General features: G+C 46.5%; 1 protein-coding gene across 2 annotated transcripts in view; it reads right to left on the bottom strand.

Moving 5' to 3' along the window:
* The window catches only part of TIAM1 (TIAM Rac1 associated GEF 1), a 377,611-nt gene that overhangs the window by 280,598 nt on the left and 71,385 nt on the right, over positions 1-25,628 (bottom strand). For both annotated transcript variants that reach the window (XM_045902569.3, XM_064579587.1), the window contains exon 2: positions 19,455-19,503. The gene's annotated coding sequence lies outside the window, so the exon portion shown is untranslated. The remainder of the gene's footprint in view (positions 1-19,454; positions 19,504-25,628) is intronic.

Genomic DNA, 25,628 nt, shown 5'->3' with positions numbered 1-25,628 from the left:
AGTACAAGGAGACATCAAGGGGGATTCCTGCTAAACTGGCATAACGAGATTCTTGTTGAAGGTAGGCCCAGGATTAAAAGGTGGGGGATGAGGAATTTGATCAGATATCAAGGGTGGGGATAACTTAGCAGGATTCTTTGAAAAGACTGGGCTGGGCAGAACGAAGAGTGAACTAGGGACCAAAGTCGAGGCCTTAGTCAAACAGAGAGCCCAATTAAAGAAAGCCAATTAAAGTTTGGTCCAGAGGAGAGACTTTGTCAAGGTAGGGCCCAGGAATCCTGCATGTTAACAACCTCCTTGAGATGTGGGAAGGAAAATAAGTTGAAGGGCTAGAAATACCCTACTACAGCAGGCCACACAAGCAGATACGGAGAGAGCCAGGACTAGAAGTCTCCACTGATCCATCAGGTTCGATGCAGTGTTTCAGTGAACGAATATACAAAATACCAAATTCAGCTGTGTCTCTCTACATGTATGTTACCCAGGATTGAGAGCAACTTCTAACTACCTTAGAGCAATTTAAGCAGAAAGCATCCTTACCTAAAAAGTGGAAATCCTGGACTCTTAACCTTCATGTCAGAGCTTTACCTCTGAAGAACAAAGGAAAGAGAAGTATGGGAAGGAATGGGTTACACAAGAGCCCAAAGCGGGGCATGGCCAGGCCTGTCAGATTCCCCAACTGCCTGTAGTCATTGGGAGTAATTAGACCCTCCAGTAATGGGCAAGGAATATGAACAGATATTTCAGGGCTCCCCAGACATTATAAAACAATGGCAAGTGGGGGGAGGCAACCTTTTCTCACAAGACCCTCACCTTAGAGAGCCACATGCCCCCACAGTCCAAACACTTTAGAACTGGGTTCAGAGTCTACTGACCACTCTTCTATATATATATCCTCACCGGGTTACTGCTCTGCCCTTTGAAAAAGGGGTTGATTTCTTTGAAATTGGCTTTTCACAAATTATCATGCAGAGTTAAGCATTACTATTCCTTCGATGTCCTGTTCTGCTTCCAACCTCTTCCCCTGCCTTGCCAATTAGCCCGTTGAAGACCTAGTTGACCAGCAAGCCCTACTTGACCAGTTTATTTATTTATTTTTAAAGTATGTATGTATATATACATTTTTTAAGATTTTATTTATTTATTTGACAGAGAGAGAGACAGAGCACAAGCACAGGGAGCAACAGAGGGAAAGGGAGAAGCAAACTCCCCATTGAGCAAGGAGCCCAGTGTGGAGTTCGATCCCAGGACCCTGAGATCATGGCCTGAGCCAAAGGCAGATGCTTAACCAACTGAGCCACCCTAGGTGACCCACTTGACCAGTTTAAATATCCTCTTGTAAGAATTTCACCTGACCCACCACCACTGGAATAAAATCCCCAGACCTTAGACTCTTGGGGCCCAAGTTGTGAATCTCTTTCAGCTCTCAAAGTATAATTTCTGATATTGGGACCAAAAAAAAAAAAAAAAAATCCTATTGCATAGCCATGGTTTCTCCATCGAGCCCTGAATTATTACGGTTTTCCAAGTTTTCATTCTCCAGTTTTCATGCTCTTAACAATATTCCTACCCCTCTTACAAATCCCTAAAAAACTAGGATTTGGAATTCACTGAAGGCCACATGAATCTGACCCGTTATGTAATATAAAACATCAGACAGAGCTGGCTCCCCTGCAAGTCATTTGCAACATATTTCAAGACAGCTGACCTCATGCAGTGCTACCTCCCAAAAAGCCAAAGAGAAACCACAGTCTGTAAGCCATTCATCCCTGGACCCTCCTCGGTCTCAAATTAAAATAGCCGGGAGGATAGAAACTGATGAGATTTCACTGAGTGAAAAAATTCGGGAAAATCAATCCTAACCCCTTTAGCTCCCAGCACAAGACCTGTGTTGATGCGGACATGTTAAAGACACGGCAGCAGAAATCACAACAGTGGTTGTCAAACGATTTTAATACAGTCTCCTAAGCAGAGGCACTACAATTAAGAATTTGCGTGGCTCTTCTTGCTGTGCGAAAGCATAGAGCTGAGAGCCTGCACCCACACAGGAAAACAGCCACTGAGAAATACAGCTTCCTGATTTAAAAGTAATTGATCCATAAAGGCAGGCTTCTACTCAATTCCTGACTGCATTAAATTCCAAAGGAGGAGTGAAATGTATCTACAATGCCACAATGGTTTTAAAGCATAGAGGGTCACGACGAGTGAATTTCATGCTCATGCTCTGGGAATTTACAAGGAAAAAATTCGGGATAGATGACTAATGGCTACAATATTAATTGCATATTTACATTCCCCAAAAGCACCGAGGCGAAATTTATCAGCTTGAGGAAAATGAGACTGGACCATTTATCAGAACCTCAGATAAATAATGATCCAATATCCGAATTAACTGGTGTCTACCATTATATATTTAACAATAAAAAAATCTACGTCAGCAACCCTTTCTAAGAATAAGAGAATACTTATTCAACTACTGCTTTTGCTATAGACAATTTTATCATTAGTAACAACTAGGTAACATTTCTGTGGGAAATATCACTTAGCACATGGAATGCATCAAATGTCACAGGCTAATTTGAGAAACGGTCTATGGTGACGAGTGGATCTTGACTCTCAGCAAACCACTTACACTCCAGGGCCTCAGTTTCTTAATCTGTAAAATAAAGAATCTAAACTCATTTGATCACTATGCTCCTGTTGGCTTTAACATTCTGTAATGCCACGACAAGCCTTACTGTGGTGAGGACAAGTGTGTTCTAGAATGTTTTTTTACCACAGCTCTATTATATTACATTTTGGTTTTTGCTGAAAGAGGGGCAATACTTGCTCCAGAAGACTCTTCATGGCAGGTGCAAATTTTGTGGAAAATGGTCTAGTAAATCAAGGAAATGTTCAGCTTCCTCTTGCCATTCTGGATATTGTCTACAACTCCAATTAATGGAGACTCAGGCCTGTAGCAGCTACAGAGAATCCTGACTCTTGTCACACATGCTGCCCTCTCACTACCTCCTTGGCAGAGATTTCAGACACTCAAACTCCTGGCAACACCCGTAAGTATGTTCTCTTCCTAAGAGACCTACAATATCCCAAATCCTTATAAAAATCCAAGAGTTGACACCACCAACCATTACTTCCTGAGTTGGCAAATATCCGTTGAATTTATCAATTAGCCCTACCCGACCGAGGAAACAAAGGCAGCCAGGGAGGAGGGCAGCAAAGGAGAGACTGGAGGTTTGCTGGCTGCATTTTTGGTCTGAGTTTTGGGGAGGGTAAGTTTCAGGAGGATTTCTTTGTTGCTATTTTTTTTTTAAACGAACTCTGCACAATTTCTGCAGCTAAAGATTATAAGCAACCACTAGCAGTTATCTAGTGAAGACTGGGATGTAAGTTCTGGCTATCGCGTGCATCATGACCCAGACTCCCACTCCATGGGCGACACACAGCAAGTCATCTGTCCCCTCGCCCGGAGCTCAGTGGGCCGGCAGTGGAGGCTTGCACATGGGCTTTCACGGAGGGACCTCCACACAACATGACCAAGTGCAAGATGATGGGTCCTACTAGGTGAAGCCCATGGAGCACCAAGGTATGAATGAGAAAAATGCGGAGAAGAAACATGGAGCGTCCCCAACCTACCAGTGGAGATATTCATTCACCACAGTTGGGACGTGGGACAATGAAGGCCTTCCGCTCCAGTGATGGGCCTCACCGAAGCATCTGGCCCACTCTCAGCCAGCCCACCAAAGCCCCTTCGATCCAGAATGTTATAGATGTGCTTTGGAGGGCTATTATAAGGATTAATTGAAGTGAGCATAACACTTAGCATGGGGCGTGGCACTTAGGAAGGCACTCAACAAACATCCCTGGAACCCAGGGTTCTGAGAAAGTTTTCCTCAGAGGCTGGACCTCAGGCCCAGCCCTCCAGAATGGTGGTGCTGGGGGCGCCTGGGTGGCTCAGTCTGTTAAGCGTCTGCCTTGAGCTCAGGTCATGGTCCCAGGGTCCTGGGATCAAGCCCCGCATTCGGCTCCCTGCTCCGAGGGAAGCCTGCTTCTCCCTCTCCCACTCCCCCTGCTTGTGTTCCCTCTCTCACTGTGTCTCTCTCTGTCAAATAAATAAATAAAATATTTAATTAAAAAAAAAAAAAAAGCTGGTGCTGGAAGAAAAGCAGATTGAATCAGAAGAAAATAAGATGGCTAGAGTTATTCTTGGAAATTCTAGAGTGGGCCTGAGACCTGTGGCCTGATTTATTATTAAGAATTTCAGAAAAAAAAAAAAAAGAATTTCAGGTGAAGGGGCACCTGGGTGGCTCAGTCCGTTAAGCATCTACCTTTGGCTCAGGTCATGATCCCTGGGTCCTGGGATCGAGCCCCAAGTCTGGCTCCCTGCTCAGCAAGGAGCCTACTTCTCCCTCTCCTCCCTGCTGTTCTCTCTGTCACTATCTCTGTCTGTCTCTCTCTCAAATAAATTTTTTTAAAAATCTTAAAAAAAAAAAGAATTTCAGGTGAAGATAATGATACCAATACTACCCTGAACCTTCATAAACCACAATAATTAGGGACATTGTGGATCCTAAATAGGACAATAAGAAAGAAAAGCAAGCAGGAGGGGAAAAGAGAAGAGAAAATGATTGAGAAAAGAGCAGAGAAGATGGAGTGAGCAGAGAAAGAGGGAAGAAACGTTCCTAAAGTCACTGAAAAGGAATTGGACAAGGAGGAAGAATGTGAGGATGAGCTGTGTTAAAAACTGAGCTGTGGGATCAGAGATAAAGGAGGGGCAACAGAAGTGGACAATGGAAGTAAAGAGACTGTGGCTCAGATGCTTCCCTGTAGCACCCGTGGGAAAAGCAGTCAGATGACTGTTGACCTGAGAAATGAGGAGATGGGCAGTGATCTGGCATGACCACTGTATTAGTCAGGGTTCTCCAGAGATACAGAAAAAATAGCTTTTTAATTTTTAGAAATAAAAAAAATGGCGTGTATATATATATATACACATATATCTAGATACATAGATACACATACAGAGACACAGAGAGAATTATTAAGGAATTGGTTCACAGTTATGAAAGCTGATAAAGCCAAGATCCACCACTGGCAAGCTAAAGACCCAAGAGAGCTGAGGGTATAGTTCCAGTCAAGGCCAAAGGCAGGAAAAAGACTAAAGTCCCACTTTGAAGGTAGTCAGACAGTTGGAACTCCCCCTAATGTGGGAGAGGGTCCGTTTTTTTGTTCTATTCAGGTCTTTAACTGATTGGACCAGGCCCACCCATATTAGGTAGGCAATCTGTTTTACTCTGTCCTTCAATTCATAAACGTCCTCAGAGGGGCACCTGGGTGACTCAGACTGGTTAAGCATTCGACTCTTAGTTTCGCCTCAAGTCGTGACCTCGGGCTCCATGCTCAGTGCAGAGTCTACTTAAAAGAGTCTCTCTCCCTCTCCCTCTGCCCCGCACCCCATTCTCTCTCTCTCTCTCTCTCAAATAAATAAATCTTTAAGGAAAAAAAAAAAATAAGTCCTCAGAGAAACACTCAGAAAAATATTTGGATCAAATATCTGGGCACCAGGTGGCCCAGGCAAGTTGATACATAAAACTGACCATCACAACACTGAAAGTATAACAGGCCCCAATATAAACACATGAGAAACACTGGTCACCACTAAAACATATATCCCGGTCAAGGTTAGAGGCTAGAGTCTAAGTTAGAAGCATGGCGCAGAGAAGCCCAAGGACAGAGACCCACTGTGGCGGTGTGTGGCAAACCTTCATGCCCAACGCCACCTCCGACGTGGGGGTACCACTTCCGCATCACTCAGGACTCTACACTCAGAACTGTGGCAGCTCTCAGAAGGCAAAGACCACTAAGACAAGACAGGCTGGACATGGGTTTTTGGGATCAGAGAGTCCAACTCTGCCCAGTTGAGTCCCCCGGCCTCCACTCCTAAAGATCCTTAGGACCAAGGTACTTGACCGCTCCCTGCCTCGGTTTCCCCATTTGCGACAGCAGATGTGCTGATCGCATCTACCTCCGTGGATTGTTCTGGAGAGCAAATGAAGCAATGGACGGCCAGGATTTAATCCAACGCCAGACACATAGTAGATGCTCCAAAAAAATAAAAAATAAGTAGCTGCTGTTTTGTTTTTCATTAACCACTAGGCCCCTCCACAAAGTTTCCACCCAGAAAAATGCCAGTTGCTTCCACAGACAAACCAGCCTGGCAGTGTCACAGCTCCCTTTTCTGTCCTGGCATCAGGACAACGTATGGACTCAAGCCTACATAAAGTACCAGCAGGGCTCCCTACAGATGGGCCAAGAGCAAGCAGAAAGTACTCACACATGGACGTGACTGGATGAGGCAGAAACGCCAATGTCCGGCAGGCTAGGACGAAGAAGGCAGGTGCCTGGGGTCTTGGGGGGGGGTCTTCCTTGGGGCAACCCGTCCGGTAGCACACACCCACCAGCCTCGCCTCTCCCCTGGGAGCAGAATCTCAGGGATGTTGGGAGGAGATGCTCGTGAAGGCTTCAGCTGAGCCCTGCAGAGTATCACTGTCCTTCTCCCCACGGGCTGTCGTGACCCAGAGGCAGGACTCAGTTCCCTCCCCTATCCCAGACAACTCCATAGCCTCCCAAAAGAACCGGAATCCCCCCAATGATCTCCTTTTAAAGGGGTCCCTCCCAACATCGCTGTCATCAACTAGAGGGCCTCTCTTCTACTCCAGAGAAGCAAGTCTCAGACACTTCTCCAGCCAGGTTCCCTGATGTTCTGTAGGAAGCAGGTCCCGTGTAACCACGCAGCTCTCCTTCCCGTCCTGCCATTAGGAAGTGCAGCTCTTTTTCAGGGGTGCCCCTCTTCCTGCCCAGATCTAAGTGCCTTCGAGGCACTCTGCCTCTTGCTTCCCGGGCCTTTGCCAAGTGCAGAGCACCCAGCAGCGCTGACCCGCAGAGGGGGCCCCAGAGACAAGGAGGCCTCTCCCTCTTTCAGAGTCCATGAAAACCGTCCTTGGGAGCTTCAGACCTCATCAGAGAGCTCTTCATCAATCCAGAAGTCAATGAAGCTAAGAAGCTAAACTGAGAACTTGAAAGGAGAAGGGTGCATGCGAGATGGATAAGGCTGAGGCCCCGCATGCTAGCACAGACCTCATCATCTGCATTGTACCGCGCAGTGATTTATAGTTAGAGGTGAGCACAAATCAGGCCTCGAGCGGCAGGCACAGCCAGTCAAGTGGGCCACAGGCCTTCTGCCACCGGCCATCAGTCACGCCTGCCGCTGTCTGGGACGCCCGGCCACAGACACAGCCAGCCTGAAGGGACAGGCGTGCGAGGCAACTCGGATTGCCAAAGAGCAGGCTGGATTTCATAAATCATATTCTTCTCATGAATTTTTTAATTCAAATAATTCACCCAACATTACTTTAATAAAAAAAAAAAAAATAGTGCCGTGTATACGGAAGTTAGCCAAGTCTATACATGGTTGAATAATCCAATTCAAGTGACCTTGATGATTCCAACATGGGGGGCAGTGGGGAGTTGGTGAAAAGCACCAGGTGTAAGTGGAGTTCAGAGAAAAGAATGATCAAGGAGGCTTGGGAGGGGTGGGGGGATGGCTTCTGAGGATTAACCTAAGGGGGCTGCCTGAGGACTCTTCTGGAGGGACAGACAAGCTCCAAACTATCTGGGCAGAAATGTGGGAATGAGGCAACTTGCTGGTCGGGAAAAGGTTGGACAATCAGGCTAACACCAGACTCTAGAGAGGCTCAACACATATGTGTGTGTGTGTGTGTGTGTGTGTGTGTGTGAGAGAGAGAGACAGAGAGAGAGACAGAGACAGAGACAGAGACAGAGAGACACAGGGATGCAAAAGTCAGGGTTTAGGAAGACAGATTTCAAAGGGCATTTCAAGGAAAATTTAAGGACTCAGTAAGTGAACGGATAATAAAATGACAAAATAGATGTCAACATGAACACTCAGGATACAAATCTGGTGGCTGGAAGACTAGTGGTTATGCTAATAGATACCTGGGAGTTGGAAGAGGAGAAATGGTGAGTCTGGTTCCAAGCTGAAGTTTCCAGATCAGTTGAGCTGCTCTATGGAGGGCACATCCTAACAGAACCCCTGGTGACCCTCGCTCTTGTACAACCCCCCGCCTCAATTGTGGGCAGGGCCTGTGAGTTGAATTTAACCACGGAATACAGCAAAGGTGATGGGACGTCACCCCCTGATTACCTCTCATTATAGAAGATTCTGTCTTAGCAGACAGGGCTTTAAAAAGCCAAGTGCCAGGCTGTGAACGGCCTTTAGAGGGTCCACGTGGCAGGAAGTGAGGATGACGGCTAGGAGGTGAGGGTGGCCTCCAGCGAAGAGCCAGTAAGAATCCAGGGCCCATGACCACAAGGAAATGAATTCTGCCCACAATGTGAATGAGCTTGGAGGACGTTTCTTCCCCGGGCCAGCCTCCAGATGAGAATGCGGCTGGCCAACACCTTGACTATAGCCTTAAGACCCTCTACACTGTGCCCAGACTCCTGACTCACGGAACGGTGAGATCGTAAGTGTGTTTTGTTTTAAGATCCTAAGTCTGCGGTTACTTGTTACACATCTCTCAGAAACTGGAGTAACTGGACTAAAGTTCAGGACAGAGGTCAGGTATGGACCTGCATCCATAACATAGAAGGTGAGAGCCCATGTGCTGGAAGCAAATGCCTGGGATTGAGCCCCAGCATTTCCTAGCTGGGGGGCTGTGGGCAAGTTACGTATTCTCTCCATACCTCAATTTCTCCATTCATAAAATGGGAAAAATAATGGTACCCATTGCCAAGGTTGCTACTGATGATTACCTTATCAAGTAACTTCTTAGTGCTTAGAACAGTACCTGCTCCAGAGTAAGCACTGTTGGGGGAGAGGGGCTGGCTTAAGTCTTCAAAGGCAGAATGTGCTGGGGCGCCTGGGTCAGCTCCATGGGTTAAGTGTCTAACTTTCACTCAGGTCATGATCTTGGGGTCCTGAGATCAAGCCCCGAGTCGGGCTCCAAGCTCAGCAGGGAGTCCACTTCTCCCTCTCCCTCCGCCCACCCCCCGCTCATGCTGTCTCTAGCTCAAATGAATAAATAAAATTAAAAAAAAAAGGGGCAGAATGTGCTAAGAAAGGCGAAGCAAAAGACAAAGCCATGAGCAAGGGAGGAACAAAGATGGGCCAAAGGCAAAGTTAGAGTCAGAAAGATCAGGGCCAAGAGGGTAAACACAGTCACAGTCCAAAGCCTCACTCATTGAGGCAGGAGAGTGTTGGTAGAAGGAGATCAAGAAGTATCAGGGAAAGGAGCAGCCGCAGAATGAAGGAATTTCCATGGGTTAAAACAGACATAGTCCAGGGCACTGGGGTAGCATAGTCGGTTGAGCGTCCAACTCTCGATTTCGGCTCAGGTCATGATCTCAGGGTCGTGGGATCAAACCCCGCATCAGGCTCCACACTCAGCATGGGGTCTCCTGGAGATTCTTTCCCTCTGCCCCTCCCCCCACTCACGCATATACTCTCTCTAATAAACAAAATCTTAAAAAAAAAAAAAAAAACAGAAAGAGCCCAAAAGGGTGGGGGTGGGCGGGATTAACTGTCCTCCAAGACTGAATGGCCTGGCCCACCTTACCTGGCCTTGCTCAGATACACTGGGACGCTCCCCCTCACAGCCTCCTCACCGGCTCTTACCATCTACTCCCAGAATGCCCTTCCTTGATACCCACACTTCTGCCTGGTGTTTGCCCAGAAGCCCCTTCTCATCAGGGCAGTCCTGACCAACGTATGCTATACATTCATCTACACCATCTAGCCCCCTGCTGCCACTCGACAAGATTTAGCAGTTGTAATATATTTACTGTTTTTCTGTCTCCCCTGCTAGGATGCAAGCTTCACAAAGACAGATCTCTCTCTCTATTTTCTGCTGATAAATTCCAAGGGTTTAGAATGGGGCATAGCTCACAACAGGGCCTCAGAGACATGACAAGGAAAAGCAACATATAATTCGGAACTAGATCCTTCGACTTATAAAGGACATTACGAGAGCAGGCGGAACCTTCCTGGGGTCTGAGGATTAGGAGGTAGTCACGTGTCAGTGTTGATTTCCTGATGTCATCGTGGTTGTAGGAAAGATGACTAAGAATTCCAGGATGGCAAAGCATCCTCAGTAACGTACTCTCAAGAGGCTGGGGGGCGGGTGGGGGGCGGGCAGAGGAAGCAGCTCTCTTGGACTACACTCCCAACTTTCTGTGACTGCTTCAATTTTTTTTTTAGCATTGTTAAAAATAAAGAATTTAAAAAAAAACCTTGCCTTGAAAGTAATTACGAAAAAAAACCCAAAACCTAAAAAGATACTCATTCCTTTATTATAAACGGTTACTTCTGGAAAGGGCAATGAAATTGATGGGGAAACGAAGAAGGAGAGGAACTTTCATTTTTACTCTGGGTGGTTTTTACCAAAAACAGGTATTCTTTACATAATCAAATATTTGGCGGGGGGGGGGGGGGGGGGGAGTTGGTCCACAGAAATGACACGTACCCTAGACCCTAGTCCTCAATGAAAACCCCGGACCCCAAGCAAAGACAACACTCGCTCTCCTCTCCTTTCTTAGTCTTCCAGACGCTCTGTGTCTGCTCTGAGTCTTGCGTAAACTCTGTTCTCATCTCCCCTCAGCTCCCGTTTGATTTCTATCCTGTGTAAAGCCAAAGACCCTCCTGGCTGGGCACTGTGGGACCTCCTCTGGGTCCTCGGACCCGGCCAGCCTGCGTCACCACCATCCCCCAGGGCCACTGCAGGCACAGACAGGGTGAGACTTGGTGACGAGTGACGTGGAGGCAGCCTCCCTGCCCACCTGGTGAGGACAAGCCTCCTCCAGCTCCTGTCCCCACGTCCACCTGTGGCTCCAGACAAAGGGACTTTGCCAGTGAAACCGGCAGCAACTGCTGGGCTTGGGAGATTCTCTTGGAGATAAGATGACAAAATTGACAAATGTCTCATACTGTATTTACATTTTTTTGACTGCAAAAAACTTTGCAATTTACTGAAGCTGCTCAGCTTCCAATTTTTAAAAAAATGTTTACTATGGTGATTTTTAAGATGGTGACATAATTCCCATAGACCCATAACCCCACTTCAACGATTCAATCCTGTTTCACTATAACCCACCCATACTGGATTCTTTATGTTGGGGAAAATCTCAAACATCAAATTATGCCATCCATAAGTACTTAATATATTGCTAAAAGAGGACCTTTTTCTTAAACATCAACATAACACTTTTTATACCAAAAATTCCTCTCTGGTACGAATTATCCATTTAGTTTCTAAACGTCTGTGATGTTTTCTCTCTCTCTCTCTCTCTCTCTCTCTCTCTCTCTCACACACACACACACACACACACACACAGTGGGTCTGTTCAAATCAAAATCTAAACAGGATCCACACACTGCATTGAGCTGACTCTTGGGTTCCTTTATTCAGGACTTCCTCCTTCTTCCTCTTTTTCTTTCCTTTGCATTTCAGTGTCCCCTGTAGAGTTAAATGTCTCTGCCATGGAAGGTACTCCTCTGTCCCTCCCTTTCTCTGACTCCCCTAACCTCCTCCCTGATCATCTTTTTAAAAACTATTTTGTCAGTAAATCCTGGGCATGCCTAGGACAGTGGTACTTGATGCTCAGGCTCCAGCAGGGATCCCGAGGAGGAGGAGGTAAGACACCCCCCATGCTCCCACCCCCAAGAGCTCTGCTAATCACACCATCAACTGACATAGAAAGCAAAAGTGCACGGAAATTCCCCAGAAACACCCATAAGGGCATCGCTCTGCAATTAGCCATGACTTGGGTGAATCACTGTCCTTCTTGGGCCTTACTTCCCTCATCTTTAAAATTTGAAGATGAGGGGCAGCTGGGTGGCCCAGTTGGTTGAGCATGTGACTCTTGGTTTTGGCTCAGGTCATGATCTTGGGGTCCTGGGATCAAGCCCTGTATCAGACTCTGTGCTCAGCGAGCAATCTGCTAGAGATTATCTCTGTCTCTGTCTCCCTCTCCCTCTGCTCCTCCCCCTGCTCTCTCTCTCTCTCTCTCAAATAAATAAATAAGATCTTTAAAATACAAAGATGAACAACATAATGAGGACATTGACGCTAACTGGGCATTTAGTGCCCGAAGATCCTTCAAAAGTCCTTCCAGCCAAGTCTGTGATTTTAAGTATCAAACTCACACAATGCGTTAGCAAAGAACACCCCCCCCTCCTTTGTTGGGGGAATGGGGGAGAGATTTCATAAATGGGACAAAAACGACAAAGAAACTAAGATCACAGATGCGGGTTATAAACAAAACTGCAGTCATCAACATAATCTCAATTTGAATAATATGTTACTGTTTCCAATCTGAGCCACACTAATGGATATATGATAAAGGATGGTACAAAAGATTAACGGTAGAATCTTGGGTATGTGGGTGCTTCTAGACCAGTGGTTCCTAATGGGGGAGATCTTACTCCCTTTCCCCAGGGATATTTGGCGATGCCTGGCGACACCCTCAGTGTCACAGCTAGGGCAGTGTGCCCAGGAGGCTGCTAACTATCCCACAGGACACTGTGTACCACAAAGAAGCATCCGGCTCAAAGTGCCAACAGCTCTGAGTTTGAGAAACCCTGAGGGAGAATCTTCTAGTTACCCAAGCGAAACTATACCATGCTCGGGGTTTCAGGGGGAGGCTACTAAGTTCTAAAACCACAGGATACACACCCTTTGTTATAAGCTGCTACACCACAGACCACTCCAATACATGAGGTTCGATCAAGAGACTGTCTTGGTTTGGCTTGGTTTGGTTATCAAGATAAATCAGAACACACATGTGTTCTGAACTCTTCCCTCAATGTAGTCATCTTGGGAAATTACTTGGAAGACATCACCCAACTGAAGGACTTACCGTGTGTCGTAGACTTGTCTTGGAATGACAGCACCTGTGCCGTGGCAGCCTCATTGAGGCCATGAGTCACGAGTGACCTTGGGACTCCTTGGCTCGAAAGGAAGCGACAGGCAATGAACAGGCCAATGGTAAGAGTGAGAATTCCAATGGCCCCCAGTACCATGATGAGACCAGAGCAGTGGGAGGGGCTTGGGGACATTGTGTGCTGAGGGGCGGCTACTTCATATTGGACACTCTGGGAGGCTTGTCTGGGGAGGGGACAAGAATGCAAGTAGAAACCAACTGAGGGGGCCCCTGGGTGGTTCAGTCGGTTGAACGTCTGCCTTCAGCTCAGGTCATGATCCCAGGGTCCTGGGATCGAGTCCCATGTTGGGTTCCTTGCTCAGTGAGAAGCCTGCTTATCCCTCAGCCTGCCGCTCCCCCTGCTTGTGCGCTCTCTCGCGCGCGCTCTCTGACAAATAAATAAAATCTTTAAAAAAGAAAAAAAGAAAAGAAACCAACTGAGAGGCAATTGCATTAAGAATTTTACTGAAAGTCAAAACCACCCAAAAAGAGAAAGACTTGCCACTGAGGAAGCTATTCCAAAGAACATGCCCCAGACTCTAAAAGCTATTTCCAAAGAAGAGGCCCCAAATCTCTGACCAGTGGTTGTCCCTTTCAAATAAGTGCTGGGCAGTGAGGCCTGCCCATCGCATGACACCTTTCAAAAGATGTTTTGACATCAGCCTCTTTACCTCACACAGGGCCAACGTCCCCCAGCAGGGGGCGCCGAAGAGCACCCACCACCACCACCACCACCTCTCTGAGAAGCCTAGACATGGCGCCTCATAGGCAAGGAATTCTAACACCAAAGGAATGGCAAATAAAAGCTCAGATCTGTCTGGAATGTTCTCCGCCAGTACTTTTATGTACGTCCTTGAGGGTTCTGGTCTCCCAGTCCTCAAAGAGTCAACTGCAGCCAAGGGTGGGCAGTAGAGAAAGTGAGGCTCAGGCTCTGAGCCTGGGAATCCATCACTGTCCCCCTCTTTCTCCTGGGGGTGTTTTCCTTAGACTCATTATTCTTGGCCACATCTGCCATAAGATCCACGGGGCCAGGATGGGGGTGGGTCTAGAAAATGAGGTGAAGGAGGCTTCTCAGCCTGTTTAAGGCATAAGCTCCAGGCCAACCTGACACAAGGACAAAGAGGGTCTTCCCACACACACACACACCCCCACCCCCCAGTCTACTCCAGGGAACTATCCTGTGGTCTGAGCGAAAACCAATGTGTACTCAGGAGTCTGTCTTCTCCTCTCTCCCCTGCGGCAGTCGTGGGTGGCTGGCCGGTCAAGAGTTGGAGGACCTTCTGTCCTAGTCCTTAGTTTATCATCTCTCTCTCCCACAAAAAGCAACTAACAAGGCAGGAAGGAAGCAAGATGCTACAATCTGTGCACAGAGTCAGAAGCGCTATGGTAAGAACTAATTTAGACATCACCACATCCTAAGAGGTCCCCTGCCTGCCCAAACGTACGCTTCCTACTTCAAAGAAAGATTGTTAATTACACATTATGATACCAATTATATCCGAATGCATTATGAAACAGGATCTTTGCTAAGCAATTTCATTATTTTAACTCCTTTCTTCTATCATTTTTAATAATTGTTCTCTGGCTTTTATTACATTAAGATGCAATTAAGAAAGAAAAGTCCTTTATATTTTAAATCTACTGCTTTTTTTTTTTACATAAAGAATTCCACAGCCTTCCACAATAAGGTAGCACACAATATAGCCGAAAGACAAAAGGAACAACTTAGATAAAACTAGCTGAGTCCCATTTAGGGGGAGAAAATGCAAGTCTACTTATTTTGAGAACCCTTGGCATTTACTGAAACGATGGAGAATTCTTGATCACACGAAGGCAAAACAAACCACATACTTGTACACTCATATGGAAGAGAAAGCTCTCTACCATCCAAGGAAGAGGGCATGGCAAATCAGGACTCAAATGCTAAACTCTGGGATTACTAAATGTTCAACACTAATATTCAGTACTAATATTAATTGAATATTCAACCGCCTGCCCAGTAAAATTTTAGACACCAGTATTAAATGTGAACCTACCCATGCTGAATTATATTTCCTTTGAAGTATAAAAATAATGTCATCTAATCTGTAGAAGAATGAACAAAGAAGAGTAAAATTTTTAACAATTTTAAGACACAATTTGTGAGCCATAAAATTTCACATTCACACACACTAAGGCTGAGTGGCATTACAGTGACTGACAAGGAATATTTCTGTGCCATCCATATGCTGATAGCCTTATTCATCCTTTACTTATTATCTAGTCCACAGGTCAGCAAACTTTCTTTCTGTGAAGAATCAAATAGTAAACATTTCAGGTTTTGTTCAGTTAATTACTCAACTCTGCCCCCAACATAGCACTAACTCATGTTATTATTGTCCCTGCAACCACAGACAATAATAACAAAGCGGTGTAGCTTTGTTCCAATAAAAATTTATTTACTGGGGCTCCTGGGTGGCTCAGTCAGTTAAGCAGCTGACTCTTGATTTCAGCTCTGGTCACGATCCCGAGATCATGACATCAAGCCCCATGTCGGGCTCTGCTCTCAGTGAGGAGTCTGCTTGAGGATTCTCTCTCTCTCGCTCTCTCTCTCCCCCCCCGCCCCTCCCCCTGCTTGAACACACTCTCTCTCTAAAAAATAATAAATAAATAAATCTTAAAAAAAAAAAAGAAAAAGAAAAAGAATGGAGGCTTTAACATTTTATTTACAAAAACAGACCCATGGACTCATCATCAGAGAAATGCAAATCAAAACCACAATGAAATACCATCTCACACCTGTCAGAATGGTGAAAATCAAAAACACAAGAAACAAGTATTGGTAAGGATGTGCAAAAAAGGGACCCTCTTACACTGTTGGTGGGAATGCAAACTGGTGCAGCCACTCTGGAAAACAGCATGGAGGTTCCTCAAAAAGCTAAAAACAGAACTATCCTATGATCCAGCAACCACACTACTAGGTATTTACCCAAAAAATACAAAACACTAATTCAAAGGGATATATACAGCCCTATGTTTATAGCAGCATTATTTACAATAGTCAAGATACGGAAGCAGACCAAATGTCCATCAACTGAGGAATGGATAAAGAAGACTAGGGGTATATCATGGACTATTACTCAACCATAAGAAAGAATGAAATCTTGCCATTTGCAACGACATGGATAGAGGTAGAGAATAAAATGCTAAGTGAAATAAGTCCGTCAGAGAAATATGATTTCACTCATATGTAGAATTTAAGAAACAAAACAAACAAGCATAGGGAAAAAAGAGAGAGAGACAAACCAAGAAACAGACTCTTTTTTTTTTTTTTTTTAGATTTATTTATTTATTTATTTGAGAGAGAGAGAATGAGAGAGCACATGAGAGGGGGGAGGGTCAGAGGGAGAAGCAGGCTCCCCGCCGAGCAGGGAGCCCGATGCGGGACTCGATCCCGGGACTCCAGGATCATGACCTGAGCCGAAGGCAGTCGCTTAACCAACTGAGCCACCCAGGCGCCCCCAAGAAACAGATTCTTAACTATAGAGACAAACTGATGGTCACCAGAGGGGAGGTGGGTGGGAAATGGGGGAAATAGGTGATGGGGACTAAGGGGTATACTTATCAGGATGGGCACTGAGTAATGTATGGAACTATTGAATCATTATACTGTAGAACTGAAACTAATATAACACTGTATGTTAACAATACTGGAATTAAAATTTAAAACTTAATTAAAAAAAAAAAAAAAACAGGCCCAGGGGCTAAATTTGCCTCCTCTTGGTCTAGTGCTCAGGGTGCTGGGAAGGAGAAGTAAAACAGCGTACTTCAAACGCTCCTGTAAGAAAGTGGCAGAAACAAGAGTGATCTAAAACCACCCACCAGGGCATGAAACCCCAGAGTATTCTTCCCATCATACCCTGTACTTTTCCAAGACCAAAACCAAGTCTAGACATACGAGGTAGGAATTGGTCCTCAACAATCTTTGTTCTCAAGATACATGGGTCTCTCCCTCAGAGAAGCAGCTTCTAGTCTGTCATGGGGCTTGTCTTCTGAACTGGGCATCCCATTGGAGGTTCAGCACTGACCTCCACCAACCCTGGCCATTTTTGTCGCTGGCAGTAGGCCAGGGCCAGGGACACGAGTTGTAGTCACTGAGTTAAAAGAGGTGACTTGCCCACCAGGGAAGGAACCCGTCCAGCAACTCATAAACCACTCAAGAATGAAGAACATCCATAGGCGAGCCCTCCCACAGCTGGCCTTGAACTCCTCCTACCTGCTGAATGGCCGGGGAGGGTCCCGGGAGCCTGGAGCGGCCAAGGTCCACCAATGTCACCTCTCAACCCCCCCGAGACATGTGGCTCTTCCCTCTCTGGACACCTCCTCCTCTCTCACACCTCACACCCCATCCATCAGCAAATCCTATCAGCTTTCCCTTCAAAATGTATCAAGAGTTTGGCTGCTTTTCACCCATTCCATCACCAGTATGCTAGTCAGAGCCACTTGCTAGTTGGTCTTACTAATTCTGCCATTGATCCTGCCTCCCCCCAAACAGTATTCTCATGTTAAAAAATTAAGTGAGATCATGTCCATCCATGGTCCCCAAAATCCTTACAATGGCCTGCAAGGCCCTATGCAATCTGGATCCCAATACACACACCCCCATTGCCCATCACCTCCCTAATCACCCCTTAGTCCTCTCCTGCTCGTTCACACTGTAACAGGTGCAACAGTCTCCTTTAGTTCCTCAAACACGCCTGAACACACCTGAAACTCAGGACCTCTTGCTCTTCTCTTGCCTCGGCCTGGAACGTTCTCTCCCAGAAAGGCACCTGGCTTCCTCCCTCGCCTCCCTCCTGTCTTTGCTCAAATGTGTCCTCAGAGAGATCTTCCCCGATCATCCTATGAAAATCACAGTCCGACCCTCCAACCCCACCACCAGGATCCTCTACTGCCCTTCCTCACTTGGTTTCTCCCCAAAGCATGAATCTGCAGTGGACATGCTGAGCCTTAATTCAGACTTCACACACACTAGAAGGTCAGCTCTATGAGGACAGGAATGTCCTCGAACTGAGACAGGCATGCAGCAGGTGGTAAAAAAGCATTTGTTAAATAAATTAATCCCCTTCTACTTATCTGCCCTGGAGTATCTCAGACGATTCCTTTTTTCCCCCCACCTTCCATCCCTCATTTTTAGCATCTTTATTTTTTATCCTACTTTCATCTTCATTCAATCATGCTTATAGATTCTTGTTTCTTCCTTTTTCACTCCATATCTTGCCTTCCCTTCTTTCTTTTATTACCCAGAACTGTTTAAGTAGATTTCTACATCTAAAAACAGAGGCTTTTTTAAATTACTGTTTCTACCAAATCCTGATTCCAGTGTCAAATACGTAAAGAATCCAGGAGTTTGTAATGTCTTTTTTTAAAAAACTCGCTGATCATTTTTGAAAGATAATATGGAATCGGTTCATTATTCTGGTAAATAAAAGAATCAAGCCATTATTCTGCCTTTTATATACAAATGATACCTCGAGGTAATTTTTTTAAAAGACTGAAATAAGGTTCTTTATTAAAATGTTCCAGCTAAAAAATGCAGAAGAAATGACAGAATGAGATTATCACCTTTTTGTAAACACCTTAAATGAAAGATGATGTACGCACCTAATGGAGGCCATCAGTGGCTACTGGGGCCCCTAATAAATATTGGATGATCAGATTCCCGGCACCTGCCACCTCAAAAAGACACAAAGTATGTCACCTGACAAAGTTACATTAATCACGCATGAAATACTGTTGCCCAAAAATAGGAACTTGAATTGAATAAAGCCCTTCGTTTATAGGACATTATGGAGACAATAAACACGTTTAATGACAACACAGGGGTGCTGGCCACAGGACAAAAGAGCGAGCTTCTTGACCAAATATATTGCCAGAGAGAAGAAGACAGGGACAGGAAACCTACATATTAAAAGAGACTTGAGACACTATCAACCGAATGCCGTGTGTGGACTTTAAGTCTTATCATTTACTCTGAGCGACTTTTAACTAACTGTGAAAAAATATTTTATCAGACAATCAGGGAAATCTGAATGTGCATATTCAGTGATATTAAATAAATTATCATTCTTTTGTACATGATAATAGTGTGTTGAGGTGTAACTAAAAGAACCCTATCTTTTCAGAGTCATAAGGAAATATTTAAAAACAAATCTGATTTTCTTTTTAAATCCACATCTTAAAATTCTTCTTCAAGCAAAGGACTTTGGTTGTTTTGATCCTATAGAAGTCACTGCTTTTCAAAGATACCCATAAATGAGGTGACGCAGAAAGAAGAAGCAGTGAATATCAACTAACGTGAGGCATGGATTTAGGGCTGTATGGTAAACAAATAAATGAAAAAGCAAATAGATTGATATACCCTTGATGCACCTAGAAAGTCCCTCAAAGCATATAGGAGAGTATAAACTGCTCACCATGCGGAGGTCAGGCTTCTGATAATGTTAATATCTGGAACACAGCCATCTGGAAATTAAAGAAAAAAAAATACTTCTGAGTGACCAACAGCTTTCCCAAAGCCCATGCACTTTACCCCATGAAAGAAAAAGAAGCATGTCATTTATAAAACTGTATCCAACAAGGCATCATCAAGAACGAACAGCAGAGGGGAAAAGCAGAGCACTCGGAATTAGAAGCGGAGGAGTAGAGCCATCCAGGAGTTTATAACAAAGACAGAGTCCACACAGACTCAGCCCCCAGGGGCATCCCCCCTCATACAGCCTCCTACAGTAACAATATCCCCGAGTCTGCAGCACGGTTCCACCCGGGCTCGGAATGCTGGTAAAGAAAGCAAGAGGGTCAATATCGACACCGCTTTAACATTACTTTCATTAAGATGGTTAAAATCTAAGAAGCTCCTTTCTTCCCTTAAGGAGGGAGGAAACAGGTTCCAGGGAAAAGCAGAACTGAGATGAAGGAGCAAAAGTGAAGTTGAGTTTCGAACTTGAGACCGAGGCAAAGCTTCTTAGCAAGGAGCACCCGCCCACAGGTGCCCGAAGCGGGCTCCTCGCAGCTGGCCCGCCTGGTTCTCAACACTGGGTGGGTTGGACTGGAAGTCCTAGAGGATCCCAAACAATTCCAAGGTTTTATGGGGCATAATGTTTAAAAAAAAAAAAAAAAAAAAAAGGTATTCTGATGTCTGTTTAAAAATGGTAAGGAAAACTTTATTCAGGGCTATTGCAACAGAGGAGAGATGGAGCTCAACTCTGAATGCAGCAAAGACACCTCAGGATGTATAACAAACAAGAAGAGCGAGGGGAGGACACATCAAGGGTAGGGGGATTCTTACTAAACCCACAGAAAATAGGATTCCTGCTGAAGGCAGCCCCAGGTGACCAGATATTGCATACCAACGTGATCACATACGAGAGTGGGAGATTCTCTCTAAACTGACTTAGCAGGATTCTTGCTACAACTGGGCTGGGCACGCCAAAGACAGGACAGGGACCACGCAAGGTCCGGGTCTAATCAAAAAGAGGGCTCAAAGGACCCTGACCTAAGTTTGCTTAAGGAGAGGTTCATTGTCAGTGATGCTAACCCCACCTTATAATAGAGATGCCGGCACCCAGAGATGGTATCCGAGGTCCCAAGGTGCCGAGTGGGAGCCGGGAGCAGATCCCAGACTTCCCAGAGCCAAGCTGTGCGGTGTGAGTTACACCTGCTGTCTCACCATAATTACACTGCATAATTCTTCTTAATTTCCCAACTGCTTCCCCACATATAATTTCTCTGTTTTGCAAAAATCTAGAAATGCCCATTTCTATACATCCAGCTATCATGTAAGAGAAAAGTACCTTTGAACATAACACCATGTGAGTAATATAGATGTAATTCCCTGAGATACCAAGGAAGACAGATTCATCATCATGAGTCGTAATGAAGCCTTTCAAAGTAGCCTTGTAATAACAGGCCTACAAATAAAATAGGAAAAAAGAAAAGAAAAGAAAAGAAAAGAAAAGAAAAGAAAAGAAAAGAAAAGAAAAGAAAAGAAAAGAAAAGCCTAAAAGCCTGGATTTAAAAGCATCTGAATAAAAACAGGAAGCTTGCAACCATGAACAGGATTACAAAAGCTCCAGAGCACAAGCTAAGCCGTTTCCCATGATGCCCGATCCCCCAAGGAGAGCATTTAAGGATGACAAAGCTTCTCCTTTGCAGTTTCAAAAGTGCCATCGACTGGATAAAAGGTACTTAAGAATCTGAAGAGTCACATACGCAATATTGTCTGGTTGTGTCCCATCTTTTTTCCACTGGAATGTATGCCCTAGGAACCTGACCTCCATGGCCTGCATCAACCAGGCTCCCTTGCCCTCTGGCCTTGTGGCAGGTAAGAGTAGAAGCTAGGAGAGGAGGAGGAGGGTTAGAAGGAAAGAGCACGTATCCCCCTGCTTCCTCCCTGCCAGGTCACTGGAGGTCTCTCCACGGGTCACAGCTTCGCTTCGGGAACCCTCTCCCCCTATCCTTAGTTCCAGGGGCTGAAGAGTGCCATAGACTGAATACGTCCCCCAAATTCATAGGTTGAAACCTACCCCCCAATATGCTAGTATTAGGAGGTGGGGCCTTGCAGGGTGATTAGGTCATGAGGGTGGGGCCCCCAGCAATGAGATTCGTGCCCTTATAAAAGGGACCCCAGAGGGATGCCTGGGTGGCTCAGTGGGTTGAGTGTCTGCCTTCGGCTCAGGTCATGAACCCAGGTCCTGGGATCGAGCTCCATGTCACCATCAAGCCCCCCAAGTCTAGCTCTCTGCTCAGCGGGGAACCTGCTTCTCCCTCTCCCTCTGCCCCTCCCCCCTGCTTGTGCATGCTCTCTCTCTCTCACTCTCACATAAATAAAATCTTTTTTTAAAAAAGGAGGGGGGAACCCCAGAGAGTCCCCTCACCCCTTCCTCCACGTGAGGACACAGGAAAAGACAGATATCTATCAACCCACAAGCAGCCCATCACCAGACCCCAAATCTGCAGTGCCTTCATAGTCTGGGACTTCCCAGGCTCCAGAAGTGTGAGAAATAAATTTCTGTCATGTATACATTTCCCAGTCTGTGGTATCCTGTCATAGCAGACTGAACGGATGAAGACAGAGGGGCTTCCTGGGGTAGCCCCAGCACCTCACTCCCCCTCTCTGCTCCCTGACCCCGGGAGACACCTGCATTCAACTCTCCTCTCTCACCTCTTTGAGCGTGCCGTATCTTTTCCTGCCAGGCCTCTGACTGACGACAAAGGAAAGAGAAGGGGGGCAGAAAATCCAAAATTTAATTTTCCATACTTGCCTGCAGTTGTGTGGCGGGGGAGAAAAAGGGAAAACCCAATTGTTAAGCTAGGCTTCATGGTATGAACGGGGAGAGTAGGATATGGCTCAGAAGGCTCTAGGTGTGAGGGTGCCAATGAAAATCCAGAATTTATGTCCAGAAAGGGACACATGCATTTTTCTGAAAAGCAAACTCCAGGAAGATAAAGGTCAAAAATTAAGTTGTATTCTCAAAAGTTGACCCCAACATGCAGAGCCAATGCTGTGAGAGAAACAGAGCACAGAAACAGCCTCCTCCTGGCGAGGAGAAGAAAATGACCAGGTGGACGATGGGTGCCTGTGTGGGGTACCTGTGTGGGCTGCAGGTGCAGAAACACAACCTCCTCCCCCCAACAAGGGCTGGGCTGGAGGAGAAGCCACCCCCCGCCAGCCGCCTCCCCCAGCCGCCCCCACCCGCTCCTCGGAGGCAGCTGGGATGGGTGCTCCCTCCCAACAGCCAAGCGACATTTCAAAAGCTCATCAGCCCAGCAGGTGTTCGGATGCACACGCAAAAGCAAAAACAGTACCGGGCTGAGGAAAATCTCATCTTTTTGTTCTGAAAAGCTGGGAACACTGAGGCACGGGAGAGCAGGAAGGTGTGGGGGCGGCAAAGAAGGAGGGGAAGAGCAGGGCTGACGTCCCATCCCAGGGGCAGGGGAGAGCCTCCCCACCGCGTGTGGAGTCAGACCTTACCCTCCTAGGGGGCCCCTCCCCTGCTGTGCGAGCCAGGATTCCAGAACGGTGGCTGAGGCCCTCCCCGGGGCCACCGTTTCCCTGTGCAACATGGAGACCGCCACTCAGTATGAACCTCACAGGGCTGTGGTGGGGGTCAATGAAGAAAATGTGCATCCAACACTCCGAATGCCTTCCCAGGGAGGTTTTGTAATTCGTATCAGAGCTCTTCTTCATTTTCTGCACTACTGGGCTGGTCATGGCTACAAATGAACAGACGCCTACGAAAGACTGAGAAAATCAACCTCCAATTCCACAGCACAGAGGATGTCCCAAAAGAGTGACAAGCCAGGTGGGCAAGGGCACCTGAACGGGACCACACAGCCTCTGCCCCACACGGAGCCCTAGGACTGTGCCCCCTTCCCTGTGCCACCATCGTTTCCCCAGCTATACCAGGGGCCTTAGCTCAGAGGCAGAGGCTGTTGGGATCAAGGGCCCCGCTCGGGAGCCCAACAGCCTCAGCTGACCCCTGGCCTTGTCATGGACTGAGTTGGGCAAGCTAAACTCCCCTTCTGACTTAGTTTCCTCGTGTACAAATCAGGTGCGATCATAATCGTAGTAGCTCTCTTTCTGTGAGGATTAAAAAAAAAAGTCACGCCAAGTTCTTAAAATAGCGCCTGGCATACAGTAAGAACTCAATAAATGCTAGCTATGGTGCTGCCCTGCACATTTAAGCTAGTTTCCGGGGCCCACCGAATAAGGAGGCATCTGTACTCCGGAGAGCAGCCAAACAAGGGCTCCACCAGCCCACGAGCCAAGCACCATATGTCCATGATTCGAAGCTGTGTTTTGTATGTTAATGCTCCTAAAATTACAATACACGTGCACATTTAACACTGCAGATTTGCTCCTCTGTAAAATGAAGACTACGGCATCTACCTAATGGGACTGAGGAAAAATTCGTGATTAATTTATGCAAAACACTTTGGACAGGGCTTGGCGTCAGAAACTGTTCTCGGCGGGTATGATCCTCATCAGGACATTAAGCGATCTGACCTGCTGCAGGCCTTCCCGCTCCAACCGACTATGAAGATGCTTCCACATTCCTCCTTGATACAGGGATCGCTTGATCCCTGGTACCCAAAGATGCTGCGGGCTTGGGGCTGCGAAGTGAAGAGCCAGAGCCCTGGCACACAGCACGGCTGCTGGGTTTTTACCCTTTCCCTGGCTTCCCAGAACTAGTGACTTTACAGGGATTGTTGAGAAATTGTTATATTGCATCATATTGGTTCCTGGGTTTATTTAAGTTTTTTGCCCACAGAATAACTGGCCGGTCATGATGCTGGTTTCTTGGTGGCCTCTAGAGGACAGATGGCCTCCCATCAGTCGAAGAGGGCCGCATGGAAGGTGGACCTTTAGCAGAAGCACCTTTTAAGAGGCAGCTCAGAATGGAGAAAAGGTAGCAGGAAGGGCCACCCAGCGCAGCAGAAGATGAAGGAATGAGCCAAGAACCAAGGCAGTGAGCAAATCAATGGCATCTACTGTCCAAAACAAAGTCCAAAGCCAGCTCCATTAAGCCACCCTATTCTCCCTTCGTCTTTCATCTTAGCTGCTTCCTCCCTGCGCTAAGGCATGCAGGACGCTGAACAGACGAGGGTATATCCAGTGGAAGGTGGACCTCCATGAGCATGGGCGCTGGGTCAGATTACCTGGATTCAAATCCCCGTGTCCCCAGCGATTAGCCAGGTGACCTTGAGCCCGTCCCCCAATGACTCCGGGCCTCATCTGTAAGATGAGGGCAGCAGTAGCTAATAGGCGAGTGGGGATCAAATGAATGAGTACATGTGAAGCTCTTGAAACGCTGCCCAGACACGCAACAATCGGTCACAAACCGTGGCCCCCATCATGCTACATACAGTACCTGCACCCCAGGAGCCCTGCTGGGGAAACCCCGAATTCTTACCACTCTCGGGGAAGTCTGTCGGCCGCCCCAATACCCCACGACCAGCCATGGCTCCCGAAGTCTTCCTGCCCACAAAGTAAGGCAAGGGCCCGCTTCCCCGGGTGGGAGGTGAACAGGGCCTGTCTTCCAGCACCAAGAAGTCAGCCATTTCCCACCAAAGGCCCAGAGACAGGAGTCGGGGGCAGTAAAACCCAGGAGGAAAGAGCAAAGGCCTCTCGGTTCTGGAAGTGCTCTGGGCAAAAACCACCAGTAAGCAAAAGTTCTGGAAAGCACCTGACCACTACTTCAGGAGCTGGGACCTGAATCATGAGCGAGAAGGACTAGCGAAGGTCGTTTTTATAGAAATGTCTGAGGGATAAAGAGAGTAGATGAATGTCAAAAACAATGCCTAAACCGGCTGCACACTGCTTTGCTTACACAGCTTTTTCCTTCTTCAGACAAATGATAAAAATCCGCACTTCTGAATATAAATCATCTTCAATTAAGGCATTTCTGTTGGAAAGCACTTTTGGCAGGACCAACGAAGTATTTGCCACTGTTCTCCGACTTGGAGCTTTCAAGGTTGGCAGGGCGATTTATTTTTGTTGATTAAACAAAATACAAATGGAAAGGGCCTAAAAATTGATTAGCCAATTAAACTCAATGATTCTCAACAAAGAAATGTGCATTATTAGC

The sequence above is a fragment of the Mirounga angustirostris genome, unplaced genomic scaffold (genome assembly GCF_029215605.1).
Source record: "Mirounga angustirostris isolate CCGP_5_RB_7025 unplaced genomic scaffold, mMirAng1.0.hap1 SCAF_1, whole genome shotgun sequence".
In the NCBI taxonomy this organism is placed as follows: Eukaryota; Metazoa; Chordata; class Mammalia; order Carnivora; family Phocidae; genus Mirounga; species Mirounga angustirostris.
Note: the sequence above shows the minus strand (reverse complement) of the source record. Positions and strands in the feature narration are given on the sequence as shown.